Genomic DNA, 25,253 nt, shown 5'->3' with positions numbered 1-25,253 from the left:
GGGGAAAACCTCGGAAGGAACCATTAATGAGACCAAAGGGGGATCCAACCCAAGCCCGAACGCAGCTCCGGATCAGCAGTCCAGCGAGTCTGCCGACTGAGCTACATCGATGGCTCTACTAAAAGTATACAATACATAGCCAATCAGATTATTAAATTTACAAACGCAAACGATCATTCATCAGTTGAGCTATATGTATAATACAAAACAAGTTAATTAAATTTAAGGCATAAACAATTCAACCAGTTGTGATACACAGAATTTGATAATACATATCATGCAAACTACTTCAAATTACAAACACAAACAAGCTATACAGAATAATATTCAATTTAAAGCATAGGGTAAACTAGGGTCTGTTGGACAGTCGAGCATGTTGGACACTCCGTACTTCAACGTGTTAGCACGCCACGTGTGGGCACCACATTCAGCTAGAAGTCAATGACGGAAGTAGCCACGACTTCACGCCCATCTTCTTTATCCCGTTTGGTTTTAGTGCCAACATACTGCAAATGACTTCGGGTCTTTCTTAATTATAATCTCCACCGAAGCCAGGAATCGACGATCAGTCATACAGAATAGCTGTACGTAACGATCCCAACAATAGGTTTTTTTTTCTCTTCTCTCCTTCCTTCCACCTGAAGACGAAGGGAGAACCACCCTTCGAAACGTTGTGTCTTAATTTTTTGGTTGTGACAACCAGCAAAGGAAAAAGTCCAAACCCCTCACCTAAACATTATTATTATTATTATTATTATTATTATTATTATTATTATTATTATTATTATTACTATTATTATTGTTATTGTGGTGATTTTATTCCAGCCGAAATAGATATTTTGATAAAATAATTTTTTCAGGGGTGCAACATGCACTACAGCTTCAAGAATTGAAAGCACTTCACGAAAGGCCAAACATTGAAGAGAATCGAACAATTCAGAGTCTATGTTTTGGAGCAAGTTAGCCTATGTAGTATGCTGGGAATTAGCTAAGGACTAAAACCCTTCACGGATGGTGAACTTGTAAAGAGATGTATGGTGCCTGAACAAAATGTAGTTAATTATATCTCTTTACTGCAACAGTTCAAATGCGAATTCACAGAGCATAGATTTAGTGATTTTAGACGTATGGAGAGTGATATTAGTATTTTTGTTAATCTTTTCATAAATTTAGTACAATCCGTGAGAGTGCAGTTCCTGGACGAGTTAATTGATTTACTAAGTAACGTAGAATTCAGAACTAAATGCAGAGAATATGACTTCACAAGCATAGAATTATTTAAAAAATGAACAAAACTAAATATTACAAAATGAGCTTATTCGCTGCCACTATGTTAGCTACCTTCGCCTCGACATATGTGTGCGAACAATTATTTTCGAGAATGAAGGTTACTAAATCCAAACATAGGTCCCGATTAACAGATGAGCATCTTTAGCGCATTGCAGTAAATTCGTTGGAAATAGATTCCCGATTACTTGCAGAAAAGAATGCAGATGTTTTATAGAGAGCAAAGTAGACTATATGGTGGAATATGAAAATGATATTATCTATGATATTATTATATTATAAATATATTAAATACTGTATAATAAATAATGTAACAACTGAATATTGCAGTGTATACTCTTTCCTTCTTCAAATTCAGTTTATTATCCGTATTTGAAAGAGTGTAAGAACTATGCTACGGGCGATGCTGCAATGTAGTTGCGTAGCCCAGTCCGTACACAGTGTGTGTTCTGCAGGGCAGCATCATCCGTGTAATCGGGGCTTTTACAATTTTGAGCATACCTATTCTAGGCAATTGGGGCGTCGTCGCTGCGTGTTCGTGGAGTACAGTCAACTCCCGACATTCCGAAACTATACTAGTAAACACATGCTTGAGCCGTGATGTTCAATTTCGTCGTGATCTTTGCAGTGAATAATAACGTGCATTCGTAAGTTACGGAACTTGAACATGTGTTGGCGTCACTTGAAATGATTTTATATTGCAAGAAATTCTTTCAATAGCACATGACGTTATTGGTGCATGATGTAGTACACATGACATTTTTTCGTGTTTCATTAGGATATTGCATATGTCGCTCATGACTGAAAACCACTAATTTTCTATATACTTTTCTATTAATTCGCTAAAATGTAGATTATTTAATTTAATAATTGGAATGTTGGCACTAAATATCATGGTAGACTACACAAATCCATGCTAAACGTCGAGTTAATATCTCCATGTCCACACCTGTGGAGTAACGGCTAGCGCGTCTGGCCATGAAACCAGGTGGCCCGGGTTCGATTCCCGGTCGGGGCAAGTTATCTGGTTGGGATTTTGTCCGTGGTTTTCCCTCTAACCAATATGAGCAAATGCTAGGTAACTTTCGATGGTGGACCCCAGACTCATTTCACTGGGATTATCACCTTCATCTCATTCAGACGCTAAGTAACCTAAGATGTTGATAAAGCATCGTAAAATCACCTACTGAAATTAATTAAAATAAAAATACCTTCATAATTTTCAGATTGTGATGGCAGGCCTACTGGTTCTTTTGGATTATGTTCAACATACTTTCTGCGTCTTTTGGTATTGCAGTATCTTTCAGTGCACTCTTTTTGCCACTTTTACGTTTATTTTACTTACTTACTGACTTTTAAGGAACCTGGAGGTTCATTGCCGTCCTCACATAAGCCCGCCATTGATCCCTATCCTGAGCAAGATTAATCCATTCTCTATCATCATATCCCACCTCCTTCAAATCCATTTTAATATTATCCTCCCATCTACGTCTCCCTAAAGGTCTTTTTCCCTCCGGCCTCCCAACTAACACTCTATATGCATTTATGGATTCGCCCATACGTGCTACATGCCCTACCCATCTCAAACGTCTGGATTTAATGTTCCTAATTATGTCAGGTGAAGAATACAATGCGTGCAGTTCTGTGTTGCGTAACTTTCTCCATTCTCCTGTAACTTCATCCCTCTTAGCCCCAAATATTTTCCTAAGCACCTTATTCTCAAACACCCTTAACCTATGTTCCTCTCTCAAAGTGAGAGTCCAAGTTTCACAACCATAAAGAACAACCGGTAATATAACTGTTTTACGTTTATTTTACAAAATTTATATGTAATGTTGTCTATATTGACAGTGAAAATATACGTTCAAATGTCCTCAACTATGCGCTGCAATATTTCACGCTTGAGCGTCTTACCCAAGGCATTTTACCTCTGCAATGAGCCTTCAATCAGCCACAAAGATGTAGTTATTTAAATAATACGACTAGTAAGGGCAGTGATTCCTAAGACTACTATGACTGCGTCCCGGTTTTAACTTTTTAGAGGAAGAGGGCAGAGGATGCGTAACTATTTTGATACGGAACCTAATATTGACCAATAGAAAACAATGAGATGAATGAAACGCCACTGCTCAGGTCTAAACTTGGCTCTACTTACTGGAAGGATGAGCCCTGTTACGCCCTTACGACACTGACCAATAATAGCTCTACTGATGCCACGTGTAGTCCGCCGCATAAATAGATCCTCCGACAGAGTGAGAAATCAAAGCAATCTCTTGACTTGCTTACATACCTTTGAGGAAGGGAAACGTCCCATCACTTCATATCGCTTCTGTTTACATCATTCTTATGCTCAAAGCAATGTCTTGCCTCTATCGTTACGTTCGTATATTTCATGCAATAAGAAGCGTGTCGTGTAAGAATTAATACTCCGTTATATTCATTTTATATTTCAATGCTAACAATCCCATCGCCGTATAAGCAACGCTTAGGAATCCTACCTACTTAAGGGATACTGGGATTGAGTTTTGAAATTTTTTAAAGTTTTTGATTAATTTCTTTAAAATTCGGCGGGTTTGTTGTGTCTGTACATTTGAATAACAGTACCAAATTTTATCAAGTTTCATTCATTAGTTCCTTAGATATCAGAATTTATAAAACAGTTATATTACCGGTTGTTCTTTATGGTTGTGGAACTTGGACTCTCAATTTGAGAGAGGAACACAGGTTAAGGGTGTTTGAGAATAAGGTGCTTAGGAAAATATTTGGGGCTAAGAGGGATGAAGTTACAGGAGAATGGAGAAAGTTACACAACACAGAACTGCACGCATTGTATTCTTCACCTGACATAATTAGGAACATTAAATCCAGACGTTTGAGATGGGTAGGGCATGTAGCACGTATGGGCGAATCCAGAAAGGCATATAGAGTGTTAGTTGGGAGGCCGGAGGGAAAAAGACCTTTAGCGAGGCCGAGACGTAGATGGGAGGATAATATTAAAATGGATTTGAAGAAGGTGGGATATGATGATAGAGAATGGATTAATCTTGCTCAGGATAGGGACCAATGGCGGGCTTATGTGAGGGCGGCAATGAACCTCCAGGTTCCTTAAAAGCCAGTAAGTAAGTAAGTAAGTAAGTTCCTTAGATATTAATTTTCATGTATTTTAATGATATTAAATTATGTGTAAATTCAGAACATACCTGACGGTTTCAGAATTGTTTTTTTTTTCCTTTAAAAATATTCTGCGAAGTGTAAATATTTGTAATTTAAATATGTATTGTATTGATTAAGGCTGGTTGAGTGGAAGAGAAGGCCTTATGGCCTTAACTCTGCCAGCGAAAATAAAACATTATTATTATTATTATTATTATTATTGTTATTATTATTATTATTATTATTATTACATTTCATGATAAAGAAAATTGCGCATGGATTTTTAAATTTGAGAATTGGTTTATGAGATACAAATTTTCTTACAAATCATAATTTTTGCTTCATTATTTCCTTCAATTTTCAGAAGTTAAAAATCCATATCATGAAAAGTTTCCAGTGAAGAGTTGATTCCATGCACAGCTTTCTATATTGCAAGATGGTGAGTATTCTTGCAAAATTCCATGCAAGTCGGAGCAAATGGAAGCCGCTAGAAACTTTATTATTGACCAAAAACGTAGTTTTGAAAAAAATATCATTTTTAGTCGGTGCAGCATTTTAAAAATGGTCGCCAGACCTTTAAAAGTAGCAGGGGCTAAATATAGGACAGAATATCAAAGAAATGTAGAAGATAATTATTTATGTAATATAAATTTACCATTTTGGCCAAAAATTCAATCCTAATGTCCGCCACTGGGATCCGACCGGAGTGCTCTACTCCTCGATTGATATTACATCTTATCTATTCCGGGTTGTGTTCAATGATGTCATCGTGAGTACAAATTTTTCGATGGCTGTTTTAGAGCATTATATAGATAACGCTTTTGATTATGATGTGAACCTTCTCATTCTTCAAATTCTTGAAAGCCATATTCCGAATCTACCTACGATAAGACTGAAAATAAATACACTATCTGATCAAAAGTATTGGGACACTTGACTATCAAAACATACTCAGACTTTCCTCCTCACACTATCCTAGGTAATGCACTTTGATAAGGAGTGGGTCCATCGTTTGCCTTTTCTGACAGCAATAATTCTAGGAGGAAGACCTTCCAATAGGTGTCTGAATGTCTGTGTAGGAATAGATTTTAAGAAACAAATAAAATTAGATTAAGAATTTAATTTTTTTCTCTTTTCTTAAACTAATATTGAGTAATTGAATTTAAATTTGATGTGTGATAAACGTGTACATTTGTAGTCTATATTATCTGTATAGATTTATTACATGCTACCTCTATTTTACTCTACGTTCAGCCGTGGCGAAAATGTAATTGTGCTCCGAGCCACTGTGTAACCTGCAACGTGCATAGCACCCATGGAGGGAGGCGGACACCGGAAAGGGAAGTGAAGCAACTGTCTGACTTATTAACGGATTTTCATTTTCCTTACGTCAAGCACTTAAATATAACTTCATACAGTACAAGGCTACAAACTATTGTTTAGTACGTGTAACGAATAAAGAATTGAACAATATCACAACCTAAAATTAACTGTCTTCAGAATGTCTCTACGACACAGTTTCAAAATCAGGAATTATGTCACTTACTGCCAGTCGTAGTTTATCACGAAGGTATTTGTCTATCAGTCGTGATTTAAATTTGGTTTTTACTATTTTAATTGTTGAAAATAATTTTTCACAAACGTAAGTTGTAGCGAACATGGCTTCAACAGTGCAAGCGAAAGAACGAAGCTTCGGATATTTATTTTTTTGGCAATTATTTGAAAGTTCAACATTTATCAAGTCCTTACATCTAGCTTTCATTTGACGTCACATAGTAAATCTGTGAGTTCAAATTGAAGAGCTAACCGCATTATTCGTACATCTGCTGAAAAAGGGTCGACGTACAGAGATGATGATGATGATGATGATGATGATGATGATGATGATGATGATAACACTTAACCTTTTAATGTTTCATCAGTAACATGTAGTATAATGCCGTTTTATGTTGTACAACCGTTTTCCTCGTAATACTTGTGAACAAATCATACATTTAATATTCGCATCGCATTGACAGCAAAAAATGCATCCTCCCATCCTACTTAGAACTTTCGTACATGGTTTCGAGAGAGATATATGCCACTCGCAGGTCAGAGACAAATACAAATGGAACGGAGTTTGACTCCAGTGAGTGAGAGGGTGGGGGTTGGCGGAGGTTAGAAGCAAGCGAAATGCACAGTTATCACTGCGAGCCACAATCTCTGCGAGTCACGGCTGCTCTATATTAATGTTATTGTGCTGAATGAACACTCTTGGATTTTGTAAAATATTTTGTGTGAGATCGTGCGTATTTGCTTGCTTTCCGCACAGAACCAATACGCGGTAAGTGTGAAATACCACATTCAGTATTCCCAACGTAACACACATAACAATTTCCCTATTCTTACCGCTTAAGCGCGACATTCATTTTACTGCTTTAGGCTTTTAACATATTATTTTTAAAGACGTTCAATATAGTAATAATTATAAATTGGAAACTTACCACTGTTAATTATTGTTTTTAAATATTTGCAAAAATTAAGTAAACTCTACAACACCACAAAAGTTACTGCATTTGTAATGCAAGTAACATTAAGTAAGCCGTGAAAAAAATCAACAAGATGCCGATGTTATTACTGCAATATGTTATATAAATGATATTGTTAAAATATTAAAATGAAAAATAAATCATTACATAACCTTACCGTTTGTTTTAAGTTCGCATTTATAGACTGGGGGGGGGGGGAAAGACAGACGTATATCACGGCCTGCTGCAGTATAGTAAACACAGAAAACATTTTATAGCAACAATGTTGAAGATAGATATATTTGTTTTCCAAAGTTGCCGTCATTGAACAGAAACCAAGATGGAGATTTCATTGCAACTAATTAGAAATTCGTCTTTCAGGTATGTAATAAACGATCTTCGCACAAAATAATGTACGATACACGAGCGGTATGTTTGTTTTCATGTTCTCGGAAATTAAAAAAGCTCAACTACGTTTCGCTTTTTCAATCTTTTCCTCGACCATGAAAACGTCAACATACCGCTCTTGTAACGTACATTACTATTGTATAACAAAACTGAACTGCGACCGAGTATGAGCTTCTGCTCTTTCGGGCTGCAATGTCTAATGTAGTGAAAACCTTGTGTATTAAATAAATAATTTGAGTTTGAATTTGAATGTCCCTATGTAGGACTATGCCTATCGCAAATACTGTGCGATGAGCGGCCTCAGAGATTTCTGAAGCTGTAGGTCAGTAGTAATAATTGGACACGTACTGAGAAGTATACAAGAAGCAATATCACGTGTTTATACACATTAGATTGCTGTTATTTAGGTTGGCAGTGATGTGTTGAAGTTGACATATGGAACTGATCTCTAGAATGTGAATTAATTTCAGGAAGCGAAATTCTAGTTTTATTTTCCTGATCGTAATTCAAAAACAATTTATTTATCGAAGTGACACGAGATTTGCATAAACATGTCCAATTGGAGACAGAGCAATAAACACAAGCAGACCAGTTAAATGTCTGTCGCACATGCAAGTAACGTCAGTTTCCTGTTTTGCCATCCCTTCATGATGCTTTAGTCGTATAACCGTTAGCCTGTAACTTTCTTCTCGTTGAGCACTGCTGCGGACCATGTGATATATGTGCCGATATGAACGAGTAAGTTTGTCTTCTAAGCAGTCTATGCAGTCTTGATGAATATGTATTTTAGTATAATCTGCCAATGTTTGATAAAATTTTATGCTCGACCATGCCGAAATGTAGTAATTATACACCTGGTAGCAGCCCTTTAATGGAAATCATTAAAGTACACCTATTCATTAAAGTTCAGGTGTTCCACCAATCAGAAAATACCATTGTAACAATATGAAAGCGCAAATAGGCCCTATCGATTATTCTCGGATATGCAATCGAAAGACAACTAGCGCGAGACATTTGTTTCTCGGAAAAAATCAATACTTTCGCGTCTGCGCACATCTCACAATTTACGAGGTATTGCACAAGGTCAGTTCCGCTCCTCAGTCAGATAAGAATAACATGAATACATGTGAATAATTTCAAGTTATAAATATGGTCGAGCATAAAAAGTCGTATGAAACTTGACTATAATGGTAATTAAGACGCTCGTATGAAAATTATGAAACTCGCTTGCGCTCGTTTCATAAACATACTCGCGTCTTAATTACTACCATTATAGGCTCGTTACATAATGTACTATTAAGATACAGAGTGGTAGAAGGGCCACACAATGTTAAACATAGCCTATTTAGAAAAAATAATTAAGAAAATGAAAGAAAAAAAAACAGGAAACGATTTTTTAAATTCTGGAGGATGATTGCTGTTCTCTTAACTTTCATTATTTCGAAATACGCATAGTGATAAGATAAATAGATCATCTCAGAAATGAGACAGTAGAAATGAGATGTTGATGACAGGGGCAGGAACAGATATAACTTTCTGGATCTAAAAATTAAAACATAAGCAACGAGGAAAAGAATCAACTCAAAATTGTATACAAATACATAGGAAACATATTGAGATTATCAGTCAGATTAGAATATTACCAACAAAACCTCCAAAAGTAATAGTGGAAAAATCTGGCCGCGAAACAAGGTGGCCAGGGTTCGAATCCCGGTCGGAGCAAGTTACCTGGTTGAGGTTTTTTCCGGGATTTTCCCTCAACCCAATATGAGCAAATGCTGGGTAACTATCGGTGTTGGACCCTGGATTCATTTCACCGGCATTATCACCTTCATCTCATTCAGATGGCAAATAATCTAAGATGTTGATAAAGCGTCTTAAATTCCCAATAAAATAAAAAATAGTTGAAAATAAGTGAATACAGCGCTGAAAATATTTGTGTACAATGCGATAACATACTTTTCCTACGATAATGCATAGAGTTGCATTCTATCCACTGTTATTAGTACGTAAAGTGAGTCTTTAAAACACAAGGGCCATATTCATAGACATTCCTAGCGCGCGCTTCCGGTGAATGATCAGCGAACTAACGTTTTTCGTATTCATAAACCAGTGTTAGCGATATGATATGATATGAATCCTGTACAAGTAATCAGTCGATAGCCGGGGCTAGTTTAGCACGCACGTAGCGCGGGCTAGCGAAATGTCTATGAATAGCACCCCTAGTGGCTAAAAAAAGTAAGTAATCACTTTACACACTGCCAAAGAAAATGCAATATTCAATGTACAAACAACATTCAAAAATAAATTAATGCAGAATAAAATTGTTTTCATAAATAAACAAATAAAGATTTTATAGCAAAGATTTTACTGCATCTTACTTGTTCAAAATTGCCCTGTTCCATACTTTGCCTTTCAGACTTCATCTTTTCTTCTTTATACATTTTCTGAAGTATGGAATATTTTTTAGACATTTTGTGAAGTATGGAATATTTTTTAAACGTAAAACAAAAAAAAAAGAAGAAGAAGAATTTTCAATCAAATATGGTCCAAACATAATTTAAAATACAGTAAATAAATATAACTCAACACATCTAGCAATCTTAAAAACCCTGAAATAAGACAAAATGTTACAATTTAATTTTTAATTGTGGTGTCGCATTATACCTGTCGTCATTGGGTAAAGAATTCATAGGTGAGTCGGCCTGGTTGGCGCAGTTGGTATAGCGCTGACCCGAGGTTGCAGGTTCGATCCCGGACCAGGTCGACAGCATTTAAGTATGCTTAAATGCGACAGGCTCATGTCAGTACATTTACTGGCATGTAAAAGAACTCCTGCGGGGCAAAATTCCGGCACACCGGCGACGCTGATATAACCTCGGCAGTTGCGAGATTCGTTAAATAAAACATAAGATTTTCATAGGTGAGATATTACACATTGGGTGTAGGAGGATGAGTATAAATAAATTCTTTGATGAGGGATAGAAACAAGGCTTGATACCGGTTTCGTAGATATACAGAGTGTTTCCGGGCTGGTGTTACAAACTTTCAAGGATGATGGGGAAGGGCACATGTATCAATTTGAGACCAGGAACCCTTGTCCGGAAATGACTGAGTCGAAAGTTATAAGCAAAAATAGTTGTTTGGAAATGGAATTGTAATTTGGCACCACGTGCCCTTCTTCCCTTAACCTTTGGAACAGTCGTGGAAAGATGGTATGGGCCGGATGTCTCCTACGTGGGTACTTATCCCGATACAATCTGTGAGCTTGTCTACTGTTCCCATTGGCTCATCCGTATTCGAAAATCAGACTTGCTTATTCCGCTCTCGTGTACGCCTCCATTTCACTAGGACTGATCGACTGGACACTGCAACTTGTACACATACACTGCTGAATAATATTCAAATCTGCTTTACCTGAAAGACTAGATTTGCATAATATATACGTCACTGTGTACGTTAACAGAAAACCTCAATTCCAAGTCACACAGAGATTGTGTGCACTCGATGTGGGTCTCTGGCGTTTCGTCAGCCCACGCGAGTTGTGTGGATATAAAGGGAGAAGTTGAGACGGCGTCGGGCGGAGTTCCCGGGTAGCTCAGTTGGTAAGAGCGCTGGTACGTTCAACCAGAGGTCCCGGGATCGATACCCGGCCCCGGAACAATATTTACATTGAAATTATTCAAATCTGCTTTACCTGAAAGACTAGATTTGCACATACACTGCTGTCTACAGACGTGTATATCAGGACCGACCATGTCCGTTACACATTACGCTATCTGCATTGCTTTAGTGTAGTTTCCTGTCCCCATCCCTCAGACAGCGCACTGAATGGAATGATAATAATAATGATTTATTTTAGCTGGCAGAGTTAAGGCCGTAAGGCCTTCTCTTCCACTCAACCAGCAAAAAGTGTATATACATATGCATGAACTTACAAAGAATTCAACAATTTGATTTAGATGAGAGTTACATGTATACAAGAGTTATTTACAAATTAAACAACAAAATACTATGAACTATTAATTAAACACTGAAATAAACTGTGTAGCAGAATTAAACTAAAATACATAGAATGTTAATATTATTTCAAATAATATTAGATAATAGAAAGAGATTATTATGAGACAATTTTGAAAATACAGCACAATCAGGATGATGTCTAAAGAAAAAAGTAACACTGTAGTCAGTGATATTTTATATCAGTATGATTGGAGTGAAATGCTAATAAGGTTATCTTTTAAGCTGTTCTTAAAGGTGTTTGTTGTCTTGCAGCCCCTAATACTTTGTGACAAGGAATTCCATTGACGAGAGGTGGATATTGTAAAAGATGATGAATAACAAGATGTTCTATGAAGAGGTATACTTAGCGTGCCACAGATAAGTGATCTGGTATTTACGCCGTGGTTAGATTATAGATAAGAGAAACGAGACGAAAAGTAATTTGGTGTTGAAGTGTGCAGAATTCGAAAGAGTAAAGACAAAATGTGTAAAGTTCTACGTTCTTTAAGTCGGAGCCACGAGAGACTTGCGAAGGACGGTGATATGTGATCATATCGTCGCATGTTGCACACGTATCTGACGCACATATTCTGAGCTCGCTGTAACTTGACTGACAGTTCAGAACTTAGGTCACTTAACAAAACGTCACAATAATCGAAGTGCGGCATTACTAGGGTTTGCACTAGGGTAAGTTTTAGTTGCTGGGGCAAGAAGTTTCTCAAGCGACTCAAACAGTGAATGGAGGAACAGATTTTTTTTATCGTTTCTTTAACTTGAAAATTCCAACTTAGATTATTATCAAAAAAGAAGCCAAGATTTTTTACGACAGATGAATAAGGGATTAGCGTGTTGTTAAGGGTAACAACTGAAAGATTACTGTTATAAAGGGAGTTAACTAAACGCTTATGTCCAATAATTATGGCTTGAGTCTTACTTGGATTAATGCGAGCCCGAAATTGGCCGCCCAAGTGGAGACAGTGGCTAGGTCACAATTTAACTTGTCAATCGATTCATTGATCGTATTGGGTCTGGAATGTATGTAAAGTTGTAGGTCGTCGGCATAGAGGTGATATCGGCAATACTGTAAGTTCTTTGATACGTCATTAATGTAGATAGAGAAAAGTAGTGGTCCTAACATGGAGCCCTGCTGTACATAGACAACGTAAACAACGTCAGATGAATACAGTATGAGTAAGATGTGCAGATAAATACACATAAATAAGGTGTACAGAGGAATAAAATTATTTCATTTCCACACAATTATTTTTGCTGGTAACTTTCGACTCAGTCATTTCCGGACCAGGGTTCCTTATCTCAAATTCATACATGTGCCCTTCCCCATCATCCCTGGAAGTTTGTAACATTATCCCGGAAGCACCCTGTATAAGAAATTGAAAGCGCAAAACCATAAATAATTCGTACAAGAAGCAACCAAGATTTTAAATAGAACAGGCAGTGAATGTATTGTTGTGCGTTCCTTCAGATGCACCCATACTTGGAGAGACATGTAACAGGGCATTCACCTTATGTTGGGGAAAATCTCGGAAGGAACTAAACCAAGAAATCCGGTGGCCACAAGATTTTTATAAACAGACTTGAACAGTTTTACCACAATATCCTATTCTTATACTCTATTAGGCTAACTGTAGATCATTATCTGTTCCAAATGCTTTGTCATAACTTCCTGATTTTAAGGCACATTCTCCAGCACTTCCGATCTTAATATTTCCGGACCCTCTGTAGACCTCGAATCAGTTCACATAACTGGTTAAGTGAGTTATATAGAGACATCATTTTATTTTTACTTCAATTTTTATTGTACCTGAGTTTTTTAATGTACTTCACTCCCACCCCCTCTATTAGTAAACTTTCAACCGTTCTCCACACAGAACCAAGGCCGCGTATGCAGTACTGAGTTAGTGAGTATAGTACGTTCCAGAAATATGTTCGCGTTTTCCAGTGACGAAAGAGCTTTCAATATTGAATCATATTTTCGCACAGGTACTGTCGTCCATTTGCCTACGTCGCATCCCGGTCTCCCCCACCTGCTTCTGTTCGCCCCTCTGTAAAGTCTAGTAGCTGGGCTGTCTTAGCTCCTTTCTGAAAACATTCATTTCTGTTAGGAATTGGACGTCTACGTAATATTATACAACTATTTAAAATAACTTAAATAAAAGGGTCTCGTTAAGTAATTAACTGTCACGTGATTCCCCCCCCCCTTTCTACGACCCTGCGACAAAACCACTTGAACGGACAGTAGATAGTATGTCTGAGTAATTTTATCTTTTCGGATCGGGCAAAAGTGAAGATTGAATTTACAGTACGTAAGGTACGTACTCTGTTATACAGTAGTTACAGAATTATTTCAACATGAGTTACTCGTACGAAGGTCGAAACTGGTAATTGGAATTAGGTGCAATAGTCTATAGTGCGATAATATGCACAAAACAACTGAAGCCTGTATGGAAATGAACGGCCACCATTTTCAAAAATGTGTTTAAATATCCATATTATGAATATTTTTCAATTTAACTTCATTCTCTATATTGTAGGCTAATGTGCTGTAACAGTACAATATACACTGCATAATTAATACGTCCGAATGGACAGCTCAGTTCGTGAGTAAAAACACTAAGTGTTAATACAGTAGGTACTGTATTTTGATTAAACAAAAATCTAATGAAAATTATCAAACTCAAAATTGCGATATTTTTACTAGTTTACATAAATGGATGAACTATTTTTCTTTCCTCCTATACCTAGTAAAGGGATTTGTATTTTACGCCAGTATCATCGAACTCCAGTCTTGGAAGGGGAGCAAGCGGTGTTTCCGGTTCTAGACCTTTAATCCGAAGATACAGCCAGGTTAATATTAAAAATGTTAGTAAAAATAAAATGATGTCCCTGCACTTCATCGACTAATTGAGGCATTGACATGGGAAAAGTCGTAACTGCCAAAAACTCGAATTTTTAGGTTTTTCATTGAGAAGGTAGTAAATGGTCATGCCAATGGCACAGAGAGGGTAGTATGTCCGTATGTAATGAAACGAAGTTGGAAACGTAGTCACTAGATGTTGTAAGTTGTATGTGCACAGCTGTTGGCGCGGAGAAGGTAGTAACTCCTTTTACAACGTCAGAGTGTGTCTAGACAAATATGGGCTGATAACTGTGCAGGGCAGAATAAGAATCGGATGACTCTAATGGTCCTGATTTACATTATTGCCAAGAAACATTTTGATTCAGTGAACTTGAAATTCCTGGTTTCAGAACATTCCTACATGCCATGTGATAGGGAATTGGGCATCATAGAGAAAAGCAAAAAAAGATGTAAGACCATGGTTCCAGAAGAGGTAAGGCCTAATAATGTAATAATGATGAAGGATGAGGATTTCTTCGACTTTTCTGCAGAATGTGACAAGTTTTTGAATACAACTCCTATCAAAATCAGCACCCTCAACTGGATTAGACTCTCAAGAGCTGATTTTCCTCTAATAAAAACAGGACATTCATTTAATGACCTTGAAATGTGGACAGAGCACACGATTTTTAAGAAAGGACAGTCATTAACGTCAATCACTAACTTACAGTGCTTGCAACGTCCCTGATGCCAAAAAGAGAGACTTGTTATCTATGTTAAACTTCCTCGATGAAAAGTATCATGCATTTTACCGAAAAATTTGTGCGTAATGTATAAATAACGTTAATTCTCAGTTTGGCTAAGGAGTGATTTCAATGTTGTATTTTCATAATATAGGATTTCACAGATAAATCTGTGCCAGACTTTTCAAATTTCATATGTAACACAAACATGAGTGTATGCCTTTCATTTAAAGCAGTTTCTGTAATAATGTAAGTGAGAAAGTGTTCATAAATTTGTTTTTTGCTTCCCCTGAAAAATTTTGTTTTTGGTAGTTACTAGCAGGGAGATGCACTATCACCTTTACTTTTTAACTTCGCTCTAGAATATGCCATTAGGAAAGTTCAGGATAATAGACAGGGTTTGGAGTTGAATGGGTTACATCAGCTTCTTGTCTATGCGGATGACGTGAATATCCTAGGGGAAAATCCACAAACGATTAGGGAAAACGCGGAAATTCTAGTTGAAGCAAGTAAAGCGATAGGGTTGGAAGTAAATCCCGGAGAGACTAAGTATATGATTATAATAATAATAATAATAATAATAATAATAATAATAATAATAATAATAATAATAATAATAATGTTTTATTTTCGCTGGCAGAGTTAAGGCCATAAGGCCTTCTCTTCCACTCAACCAGCCTTAATCAATACAATACATAAATTTAAATTACAAATATTTACACTACACTTAAAAGGTTCTCCAGCAATATTCTTCACTACACATTTATTTAAATTTAGATAAATCTATAAGGTAAAGTAGTAACTTAATTTATGAGCTAATTTAATTCAATGAATTAAAATTAATTTAATATTTGAGATAGCTAGTAAAATGATTATGTCTCGTGACCAGAATATTGTACGAAATGGAACTATAAAAATTGGAGATTTATCTTTCGAAGAGGTGGAAAAATTGAAATATCTTGGAGCCACTGTAACAAATATAAATGACACTCGGGAGGAAATTAAATGCAGAATAAACATGGGAAATGCGTGTTATTATTCGGTTGAGAAGCTTTTGTCATCTAGTCTCCTGTCAAAAAATCTGAAAGTTAGAATTTATAAAACAGTTATATTACCGGTTGTTCTGTATGGTTGTGAAACTTGGACTCTCACTTTGAGAGAGGAACAGAGATTAAGGATGTTTAAGAATAAGGTTCTTAGGAAAATATTTGGGGCTAAGAGGGATGAAGTTACAGGAGAATTGAGAAAGTTACACAACGCAGAGCTGCACGCATTGTATTCTTCACCTGACATAATTAGGAACATAAAATCCAGACGTTTGAGATGGGCAGGACATGTAGCACGTATGGGCGAATCCAGAAATGCATATAGAGTGTTAGTTGGGAGGCCGGAGGGAAAAAGACCTTTAGGTAGGCCGAGACGTAGATGGGAAGACAATATTAAAATGGATTTGAGGGAGATGGGATATGATGGTAGAGACTCGATTAATCTTGATCAGGATAGGGACCAATGGCGGGCTTATGTGAGGGCGGCAATGAACCTCCGGGTTCCTTAAAAGCCAGTAAGTAAGTTCTACCTTTCCCATGTCAGCGCCTCAATTATAACTCCGGTATTGGTCCGTGAGTATTTTCTGCAGACGAGCTGATGAGATACAATACGTTATCGCCGGACGAGACGTTTCCTCCCGGAAGGACGGAGTACAAGGTCTGAGGCGCCTTGGCCGTTTATTTAAGGTAGCCCCATGCCAGGCGATGGCAACAATTCCGTTCTTGTCCTGGTCTTCCAAACACGCCGCTCTATTTACCTCACGCGTCGAATTTTCACTCTGTATATTTTCCCAGCACATTAGCAACGAATACGAAAACTTTCAGAATAACGCGAGTTATTTTCGTTTTGCATTTAAGATTCTGCAGCATCAAAGATCCAATTACTCATTTGGAGCTGGTACCAGGAATGGAAGTAGATCTCCAGATATTGCAATCAGATTTCCCTGTAAGCCCATACGAGGATAATTCTAAAAGTTGTGCTTCTTTAAATTGGTTGTTTTACGACGCTTTATCAACTGGTATGATTATCTAGCGTCAGAAATGAGATGAATGTCGTAGGATAATAGTATACATTACGATACCGGCATATAAAACCGCATTACACAGAAATTATGCTACAGATAACATCACCAACAAAACACATTAGGTATCACCACATACTACACACGAGAGAGAAAGCATATACTTTGTACTTAAATCATTGAAACCTTTCCACATTCCTCTGCCTCACGTCACTTAAATATCCCCTCAACTAGCCCACCAACCTTCTTACAAATCTCGGTCTGTCACTCAGCTATTCCTTCATTCAATGCTAGTTCTTTTCTGTTCAGTTGGTAATGTAAGATGGTGACTTCATGTGTTTTTTTTTTCTATTTTCGTTGTAAAAATACTCGACTTTGCCAGGATTCGAACCTGGAATCTTCTGATCCGTAGTCAGACGCGTTATCCATTGTGCCACAAGGCCTTGTTATTTTCTTGTTGTTCACCTGGTAATGTAAGATGGTGACTTCATGTGTTTTTTTTTTTTTTTTTTTTTCTATTTTCGTTGTAAAATACTCGACTTTGCTAGGATTCGAACCTGGAATCTTCTGATCCGTAGTCAGACGCGTTATCCATTGCGCCACAAGGCCTTGTTATTTCCTTGTTGTTCAGTTGGTAATGTAAGAAGGTGACTTGATGTGTTTTTTTTTTTTTTTTCTATTTTCGTTGTAAAAATACTCGACCTTGCCAGGATTCGAACCTGGAATCTTCTGATCCGTAGTCAGACGCGTTATCCATTGCGCCACAAGCCCTTGTTATTTCTTTCTTGTTCAGCTGGTAATGTAAGATGGTGACTTCATGTGTTTTTTTTTTTTTCTGTTTTCGTTGTAAAATACTCGACCTTACCAGGATTCGAACCTAGAATCTTCTGATACGCAGTCAGACGCGTTATCCATTGCGCCACAAGGCCTTGTTATTTCCTTGTTGTTCAGTTGGTAATGTAAGAAGGTGACTTGATGTGTTTTTTTTTTTTTTTTTTTTTCTATTTTCGTTGTAAAAATACTCGACCTTGCCAGGATTCGAACCTGGAATCTTCTGATCCGTAGTCAGACGCGTTATCCATTGCGCCACAAGCCCTTGTTATTTCTTTCTTGTTCAGCTGGTAATGTAAGATAGTGACTTCATGTGTTTTTTTTTTTTTTTTTTTTTTTTTTTTTTCCTGTTTTCGTTGTGAAATACTCGACCTTGCCAGGATTCGAACCTGTAATCTTCTGATCCGTAGTCAGACGCGTTATCCATTGCGCCACGAGACCTTGTTATTTCTTTGTTGTTCACCTGGTAATGTAAGATGGTGACTTCACGTGTTTTTTTTTTTTTTTTCTGTTTTCGTTGTAAAATACTCGACCTTGCCAGGATTCGAACCTAGAATCTTCTAATACGTAGTCAGACGCGTTATCCATTGCACCACAAGGCCTTGTTATTTCTTTGTTGTTCAGCTGGTAATGTAAGATGGTGGCTTCATGTGTTTTGTTTTTTTCTCTTTTCATTGTAAAATACCCGACCTTGCCAGGATTCGAACCTGGAATCTTCTGATCCGTAGTCAGACGCGTTATCCATTGCGCCACAAGGCCTTGTTATTTCTTTTTTGTTCAGCTGGTAATGTAAGATGGTGACTTCATGTGTTTTTTTTTTTTTCTGTTTTTTCTGTTTTCGTTGTAAAATATTCGACCTTGCCAGGATTCGAGCCTGGAATCTTCTGATCCGTACTCAGACGCGTTATCCATCGCGCCACAAGGCCTTGTTATTTCCTTGTTGTTCAGTTGGTAATGTAAGATGGTGACTTCATGTGTTTTTTTTCTATTTTCGTTGTAAAAATACTCGACCTTGCCAGGATTCGAACCTGGAATCTTCTGATCCGTAGTCAGACGCGTTATCCATTGCGCCACAAGGCCTTGTTATTTCTTTGCTGTTCAGCTGGTAATGTAAGATAGTGACTTCATGTGTTTTTTTTTTTTTTTTTTTTCTGTTTTCGTTGTAAAATACTCGATCTTGCCAGGATTCGAACCTGCAATCTTCTGATCCGTAGTCAGACGCGTTATCCATTGCGCCACAAGGCCTTGTTATTTCTTTGTTGTTCAGCTGGTAATGTAAGATGGTGACTTCATGTGTTTTGTTTTTTTCTCTTTTCATTGTAAAATACTCGACCTTGCCAGGATTCGAACCTGGAATCTTCTGATCCGTAGTCAGACGCGTTATCCATTGCGCCACAAAGCCTTGTTATTTCTTTCTTGTTCACCTGGTAATGTAAGATGGTGACTTCATGTGTTTTTTTTTTTCTGTTTTTGTTGTAAAATATTCGACCTTGCCAGGACTCGAACCTGGAATCTTCTGATCCGTAGTCAGACGCGTTATCCATTGCGCCACAAGGCCTTGATCTTTCTTTGTTGTTCAGTTGGTAATGTAAAATGGTGACTTCATGTGTTTTGTTTTTTCTCTCTTTTCGTTGTAAAATACTCGACTTTGCCAGGATTCGAACCTGAAATCTTCTGAGCCGTAGTCAGACGCGTTATCCATTGCGCCACAAGACCTTGCTCTTTCTTTGTTGTTCAGTTGGTAATGTAAAATGGTGAATTCATGTATTTTTTTTTTTCTCTGTTTTCGTTGTAAAATGTTCGACCTTGCCAGGATTCGAACCTGGAATCTTCTGATCCGTAGTCAGACGCGTTATCCATTGCGCCACAAGGCCTTGCTGTTTATTTGTTGTTCAGTTGGTAATGTAAAATGGTGACTTCATGTATTTTTTTTTCTCTGTTTTCGTTGTAAAATATTCGACCTTGCCAGGACTCGAACCTGAAATCTTCTGATCCGTAGTCAGACGCGTTATCCATTGCGCCACAAGGCCTTGGTGTGTCTTTCCTCTTAAAGTGATAATATTAGAATGGTAACGTTAGGATGTTTGTTTTTGTTTATATTGCAAAATATTCGATCGTGCCAGGAGTTGAACCTAGAATCGATAACTAGCAAAGGACCGCCGGTATTTTACAATGTATGTAAGAAGGTTAGTGGGTTAGTTGAGGGGATATCTAAGCGACGTGAGGCCGAGGAATATGTGAAAAGATTTCAATTATTTAAAATCCTCACGTCACTTAGATACCCCCTCAACTGACCTACGAACCTTGCCACATATATTGCAACAGACGGTGGTCCTTTGCAAATTACCCTAGAATCTTGTGATATGTAGCGAGACACTTTAACTGTTGTGTGCTTTGGGTAGTTAGTAACGTTAAGATTTTAGCTTCGTATATCTATTTTTCAGTTTATTTTGCAAAATACTCGAAACTCCCAGCAGCCCAACCTATATCTTCTGATCTGAAGTCAGACGCGTTATCGATTACGGCACAGGATCATCTGCCTTTTGAGCTTGTTATATTGTCTGTTTCATTTACCTTATTGTCTTTGTATTTAAAAAAAATACTCGACTCTGTCAGAATTCGAACCTAAAATCTTCTGATCTGTAGTCAGATGCGTTATTCATTGCGCCATAAGGCCGTCTTTTTTCTGTATGTTATTTTTTTTTTTTTTTGGCGAAGAATGAGTAAATTAAATAAAATTCTTTAATATACTCTGTGATACGTGTGGAATGCATTGTATAACATTTTGTGGGTATTTGTCCCCTTATCGGATGTTCAGACGCCATTTTTAAACGTCCTGCGCTATGGATTTTGTTGTTTCCGGTAACTTCATTTAATTGCTACATTGCCGGACAAAAATGGATATAATTTCTGAACTATTAAAGATACATGCATGAAATTTAGAACACATATTCTCTTGACTATTAGGAAACTTTTCTCTCCAACAGAATTTTGTTAATTGATTTCATTTTAAAAATGTCTAGCTGTTTGTAAAAAAAGGAAATCAAAAAAGTGTTATTAAAATTTGATTGTATATTTTCAACTGTAAGGACTAATACCAAAATTCTGTTACAGACAGTTTGTAGAGCATGCTTTTGGAAATACATTGAAAAAACTGTTTGAATCTGTCTTTAAAAATTGCTTAGATATATCGGTTTTAGTAAAATCCTGCATTGGGTACATTTTTTTTAATCTGGGCCACCAAATTTTTTTTTTTTTCAAAATATTTATAGGCTATTTGGTTGAGCCATGAGTTCTCTACATAGAAAACATTAATATTTTACAGCAAATAGGAAAAAAGTTTAAAAAAATACCGTCCTTTCCCCTTAAGTAGGTAACGTCAGGATTGTAGACTTGTGTGTTTTGTTTCAGTTTATGTTACAAAATTTTCGCTCTTGTTAGCATTCGAACCTAGAATCATGTGATCCAAAATCAAATACGTTACTCAGGGTCACCCGCTTCACTACCTTGTTTGTCTGCTTGATTTACTATACTATTCTGGTATTTCAAAGTATTCGACCTTATTAAGATTCGAACACACAATTTTCTGGTTTATACTTTGGAGTTTGACTGGTTATACATTGCGCCATAACGCCTACAGTTGCGGCGTTTGTTAAGATGGTAATTCGTGTTTGCTTTGTTTCTGTTGCAAAAATCTGACCCTGCTAGGATTCGAACCTAGAATCTTCTGATCCGAAGTCAGACGCGTTATCCATTGCGCCACAGGTCCACATGCTCTGTAATTTTGTTATATTGCTTTCTTGATGTACTTTAGCCTATTGTCTTTGATTTATTATACTCGTAGGCCTATCAGTAGAATTTTGGAAGATTGGAAATTAACACAGCCAAAACATATTCATCTGGGAAATAATAATACTATAAATGCAAAAACTACGAACGATCAGACACTCTCGGCACAAAATGGAAATGATCTACAGGAAAATAATATAAAATTAAATGAATACAATAGGCTTGCAGTAATTATGGTGATAGCAAGAAAGTATTTGGGATTGCCTGGCATTCGACTTTCAAATTAAATAGCAAAAATTAATGATTAATTGAAGATTGTGATCGCAAAACTCACTAAATCCATTGGACATTTTTATGGTTTATAAATATATATAATTTTTTAGACCTCTATCATAATATTTTAAGCTTGTTTTCTTCCAAAGCAACACTAGTCTTTGTACAGGGACATCATTTTATTTTTATTATCATTTTTAATATTAACTTGCCTATACCTCTGTATCAACGCCGTTTACTACCCCCTTCCACGACTGGAGTTCGATGATACTGGCGTAATATACAAACAAATCACTTTACTAGATATAGGAGGGAAAAAAAGTAGTTCATCCATTTACGTAAACTAGGAAATATCGCGCTTTTGAGTTTGATCATTTTCATTAGATTTTTGTTTAATCAAAATACAATCTACAGTATTAACAATGAGTGTTTTACTCACGAACTGAGATGTCCATGTTGACGTATTCATTATGCATTGTATATTATACTGTCTACAGCACATTAGCGTACAATATAGGGAATGAAGTTTAATTGGAAAATAATCATAATATGGATATTTAAACGCATTTTTTTAAATGGTGGCCGTTCATTTCGATATAGGCTTCAGTTCTAATGTGCATATTATAGCACTATAGACTATTGTACCTAATCCTAATTACCAGTTTCGTTCTTCGTACGAGTAACTCATGTTTAAATAATTCTGTACCTACTCTATGAAAGATTTCCTTACGTACTGTAAATTCAATCTTCACTTCTGCCCGATCCGAAAAGATAAAATTACTCAGACATGATATCTACTGTCCGTCCAAGTGGTTATGTCGTAGGGTCGTAGAAAGGGAGGAAATCACATGACAGTTAATTACTTAACGAGGCCCTATTATTTAAGTTATTTTAAACAGTTGTATAATATTACGTAGACGTCCAATTCCTAACAGAAATTGATGTTCTCAGAAAAGAGTTAAGACAGCCCAGCCACTAGTTGGGGAATAAAAGCTGGTGGGGGGAACCGGGATACGACGTAGGCAAATTGACGACAGTACCTGTGCGAAAATGATTCAATATTGAAAGCTCTTTCGTCACTGGAAAACGCGAACATATTTTTGGAACGTACTGTTTACTATGGCCGTAAGACTACTATGACTGTATATGCGGTCTTGGATCTGTGTGGAGGGCGGTTGAACTTCAATAGTAGAAGGGGTGGGAGTGAAGTACATTAAAAACCTCAGGTACAATAAAATTGAAGTAAAAATAAAATGATGTCCCTGTCTAAAAGTTTGTGTTATTGTGCATGTCACTTGAAAACTCGCTCAGTCCGTAGACTGGTGGATAAAAAAACTAGCCCAGTCCTTTCATAAAATAGTACATTATGCAACGAGTCTATAATGTTAGTAATTAAGAATCGAGTATGGATATTTATGAAACGAGCGCAAGCGGGTTTCATAATTTTCATACGAGCGTCTTAATTACGGTACCATTATAGGCGAGTTTCATACGACTTTTTATGCTCGACCATATTTGTAACTTAAAATTACCGGTATTCAGATGTATACATTTTATTTGTAACTGACAAAATCGGAAGTGACCTTGTTCTAGGTCGTGAATTGTGAGATGTGCGCAGACGCGAAAGTATTGATTTTTTCCGAGGAACAATAATGTCATTGACCTTGACGTAGTTCCGTTAAACTTGATAATATTATAATATTATAACCTTGATTATTGAATTCGACATTGAAAAACGAGATGACAAATTGAATTTATTTGAATATTATTTACAATTAACGCTAATTATTATAGTAACAGAACATAACCTTCTGCGACAGTATTGGATTTCCAGCCTCCGTGACTTTTCGCTAATTCTCTTTCGATTGCATATCCGAGAATAATCGATACTTGCGGTTTTATAACGATAGAAAGCTGACCTGTCATTGGCTGAACAGTTGTAACCTGAGTCGTCATTGGCTGAAAGACCTGACCTTTAATGAGTAGGTGTACTTTAATGACATGCATTGAAGGTCTGCTACCAGGTGTATAATTACTACATTTCGGCATGGTCGAGCATAAATGAACTTAACGCATTTGGGGATCACACGCTTCAATTCTCGTCATTATTAGTCGTTCGTATATAAATAAATAATTTACTTTGGCCACCAATGCATTGTCTCCAATTCTCTATTTACAACAAAATAAGCGATTTCATTAAATTTGTGTTTAATACGCCAGATAAGTAACTGGCGACAAATACAACGTGTAAGTTACAGGAATGACAAACACATTCGACGAGTCCTCGTAACTTTCTTGCGTAATTGCTAGTATCTCATTTGTTACGTGCACCATTTTAGAGTTGACAGATGTTTGACGTGTGTGTTCCATTTGTAATACTAAGAGCGATCGAATGCGTCTGCTTTCATGAAGGGAGATAGAGATGCCGAAGCAAATGTGGCGGAGCAGCAAGAGGAGAGAAAGCAAGAGGCAAAACGAAATGAAAGACTGCCTCGCTCGACTTTATGTAGCAAACGCCATTTTATTGTTTGTTGTTTTTTTGGACCTGGCAATAGACAAGCTTGTAGTGGGCGCACATCCAGAATAATTTGGAGAGATCAAGGAGCAGCCGGAGGGAGACAGACTCTGAAGTCGGAGAGGGGAAAGACGGAGACGGGGAATACCAGAAGAAAGGTCCTCGTCTGGCAGAGCTATGACCCCATTTCTTTTCTGCTTCACCGATGTGAACAATGTGAGGGGATGACCGGGGCTCTAATCGGTCGATTCACTTTGTTTTATGGCAATGTTACTCTCTATTATGCACATCAAACTTCTTGAACAGCAATTGCTACGACACTAATGGATGCATCAAAACCGCGTTGGTAGCTTACAAGCAAACATTCTGATGGGGGCAGATAAAAAAACAATTTTTTTTTCTTCCACCGTGGCATAGTTGCGCCCCGCGGTCAATCGGGATGCCTAGGCATGGCATAGTTGCGCCCCGAAGAAATCAGGTAGCAGAATGGACATATCATAGTTGCGCCCTGAAGAAATCAGGTAGCAGAATGGACATGGCATAGTTGCGCCCTGAAGAAATCAGGTAGCAGAATGGACATGGCATAGTTGCGCCCTGAAGAAATCAGGTAGCAGAATGGACATGGCATAGTTGCGCCCTGAAGAAATCAGGTAGCAGAATGGACATGGCATAGTTGCGCCCTGAAGAAATCAGGTAGCAGAATGGACATGGCATAGTTGCGCCCTGAAGAAATCAGGTAGCAGAATGGACATGGCATAGTTGCGCCCTGAAGAAATCAGGTAGCAGAATGGACATGGCATAGTTGCGCCCTGAAGAAATC

General features: G+C 37.2%; 14 non-coding genes across 14 annotated transcripts; all 14 read right to left on the bottom strand.

The window, feature by feature from the left end:
• Positions 1 to 17,395: 17,395 nt before the first annotated feature.
• On the bottom strand, positions 17,396 to 17,468 carry TRNAR-ACG (transfer RNA arginine (anticodon ACG)). Its single transcript has one exon. It is a non-coding gene; the product is annotated as a tRNA-Arg (tRNA).
• A 93-nt stretch (positions 17,469 to 17,561) lies between these two features.
• Positions 17,562 to 17,634, bottom strand: TRNAR-ACG (transfer RNA arginine (anticodon ACG)). The gene has a single exon. It is a non-coding gene; the product is annotated as a tRNA-Arg (tRNA).
• Positions 17,635 to 17,723: 89 nt separating this feature from the next.
• Positions 17,724 to 17,796, bottom strand: TRNAR-ACG (transfer RNA arginine (anticodon ACG)). The gene has a single exon. It is a non-coding gene; the product is annotated as a tRNA-Arg (tRNA).
• Positions 17,797 to 17,881: 85 nt separating this feature from the next.
• TRNAR-GCG (transfer RNA arginine (anticodon GCG)) lies at positions 17,882 to 17,954 on the bottom strand. The gene has a single exon. It is a non-coding gene; the product is annotated as a tRNA-Arg (tRNA).
• A 94-nt stretch (positions 17,955 to 18,048) lies between these two features.
• On the bottom strand, positions 18,049 to 18,121 carry TRNAR-ACG (transfer RNA arginine (anticodon ACG)). Its single transcript has one exon. It is a non-coding gene; the product is annotated as a tRNA-Arg (tRNA).
• Positions 18,122 to 18,542: 421 nt separating this feature from the next.
• Positions 18,543 to 18,615, bottom strand: TRNAR-ACG (transfer RNA arginine (anticodon ACG)). The gene has a single exon. It is a non-coding gene; the product is annotated as a tRNA-Arg (tRNA).
• A 248-nt stretch (positions 18,616 to 18,863) lies between these two features.
• Positions 18,864 to 18,936, bottom strand: TRNAR-ACG (transfer RNA arginine (anticodon ACG)). The gene has a single exon. It is a non-coding gene; the product is annotated as a tRNA-Arg (tRNA).
• Positions 18,937 to 19,028: 92 nt separating this feature from the next.
• Positions 19,029 to 19,101, bottom strand: TRNAR-ACG (transfer RNA arginine (anticodon ACG)). Its single transcript has one exon. It is a non-coding gene; the product is annotated as a tRNA-Arg (tRNA).
• Positions 19,102 to 19,185: 84 nt separating this feature from the next.
• On the bottom strand, positions 19,186 to 19,258 carry TRNAR-ACG (transfer RNA arginine (anticodon ACG)). The gene has a single exon. It is a non-coding gene; the product is annotated as a tRNA-Arg (tRNA).
• Positions 19,259 to 19,341: 83 nt separating this feature from the next.
• On the bottom strand, positions 19,342 to 19,414 carry TRNAR-ACG (transfer RNA arginine (anticodon ACG)). Its single transcript has one exon. It is a non-coding gene; the product is annotated as a tRNA-Arg (tRNA).
• Positions 19,415 to 19,499: 85 nt separating this feature from the next.
• Positions 19,500 to 19,572, bottom strand: TRNAR-ACG (transfer RNA arginine (anticodon ACG)). Its single transcript has one exon. It is a non-coding gene; the product is annotated as a tRNA-Arg (tRNA).
• An 85-nt stretch (positions 19,573 to 19,657) lies between these two features.
• TRNAR-ACG (transfer RNA arginine (anticodon ACG)) lies at positions 19,658 to 19,730 on the bottom strand. Its single transcript has one exon. It is a non-coding gene; the product is annotated as a tRNA-Arg (tRNA).
• Positions 19,731 to 19,813: 83 nt separating this feature from the next.
• TRNAR-ACG (transfer RNA arginine (anticodon ACG)) lies at positions 19,814 to 19,886 on the bottom strand. Its single transcript has one exon. It is a non-coding gene; the product is annotated as a tRNA-Arg (tRNA).
• A 1,666-nt stretch (positions 19,887 to 21,552) lies between these two features.
• On the bottom strand, positions 21,553 to 21,625 carry TRNAR-UCG (transfer RNA arginine (anticodon UCG)). Its single transcript has one exon. It is a non-coding gene; the product is annotated as a tRNA-Arg (tRNA).
• Between the last annotated feature and the right edge of the window lie 3,628 nt (positions 21,626 to 25,253).

The sequence above is a fragment of the Periplaneta americana genome, chromosome 14, assembly GCF_040183065.1.
Source record: "Periplaneta americana isolate PAMFEO1 chromosome 14, P.americana_PAMFEO1_priV1, whole genome shotgun sequence".
Classification (NCBI taxonomy): Eukaryota; Metazoa; Arthropoda; class Insecta; order Blattodea; family Blattidae; genus Periplaneta; species Periplaneta americana.
This window is presented reverse-complemented; position numbering and strand designations above follow the sequence as displayed.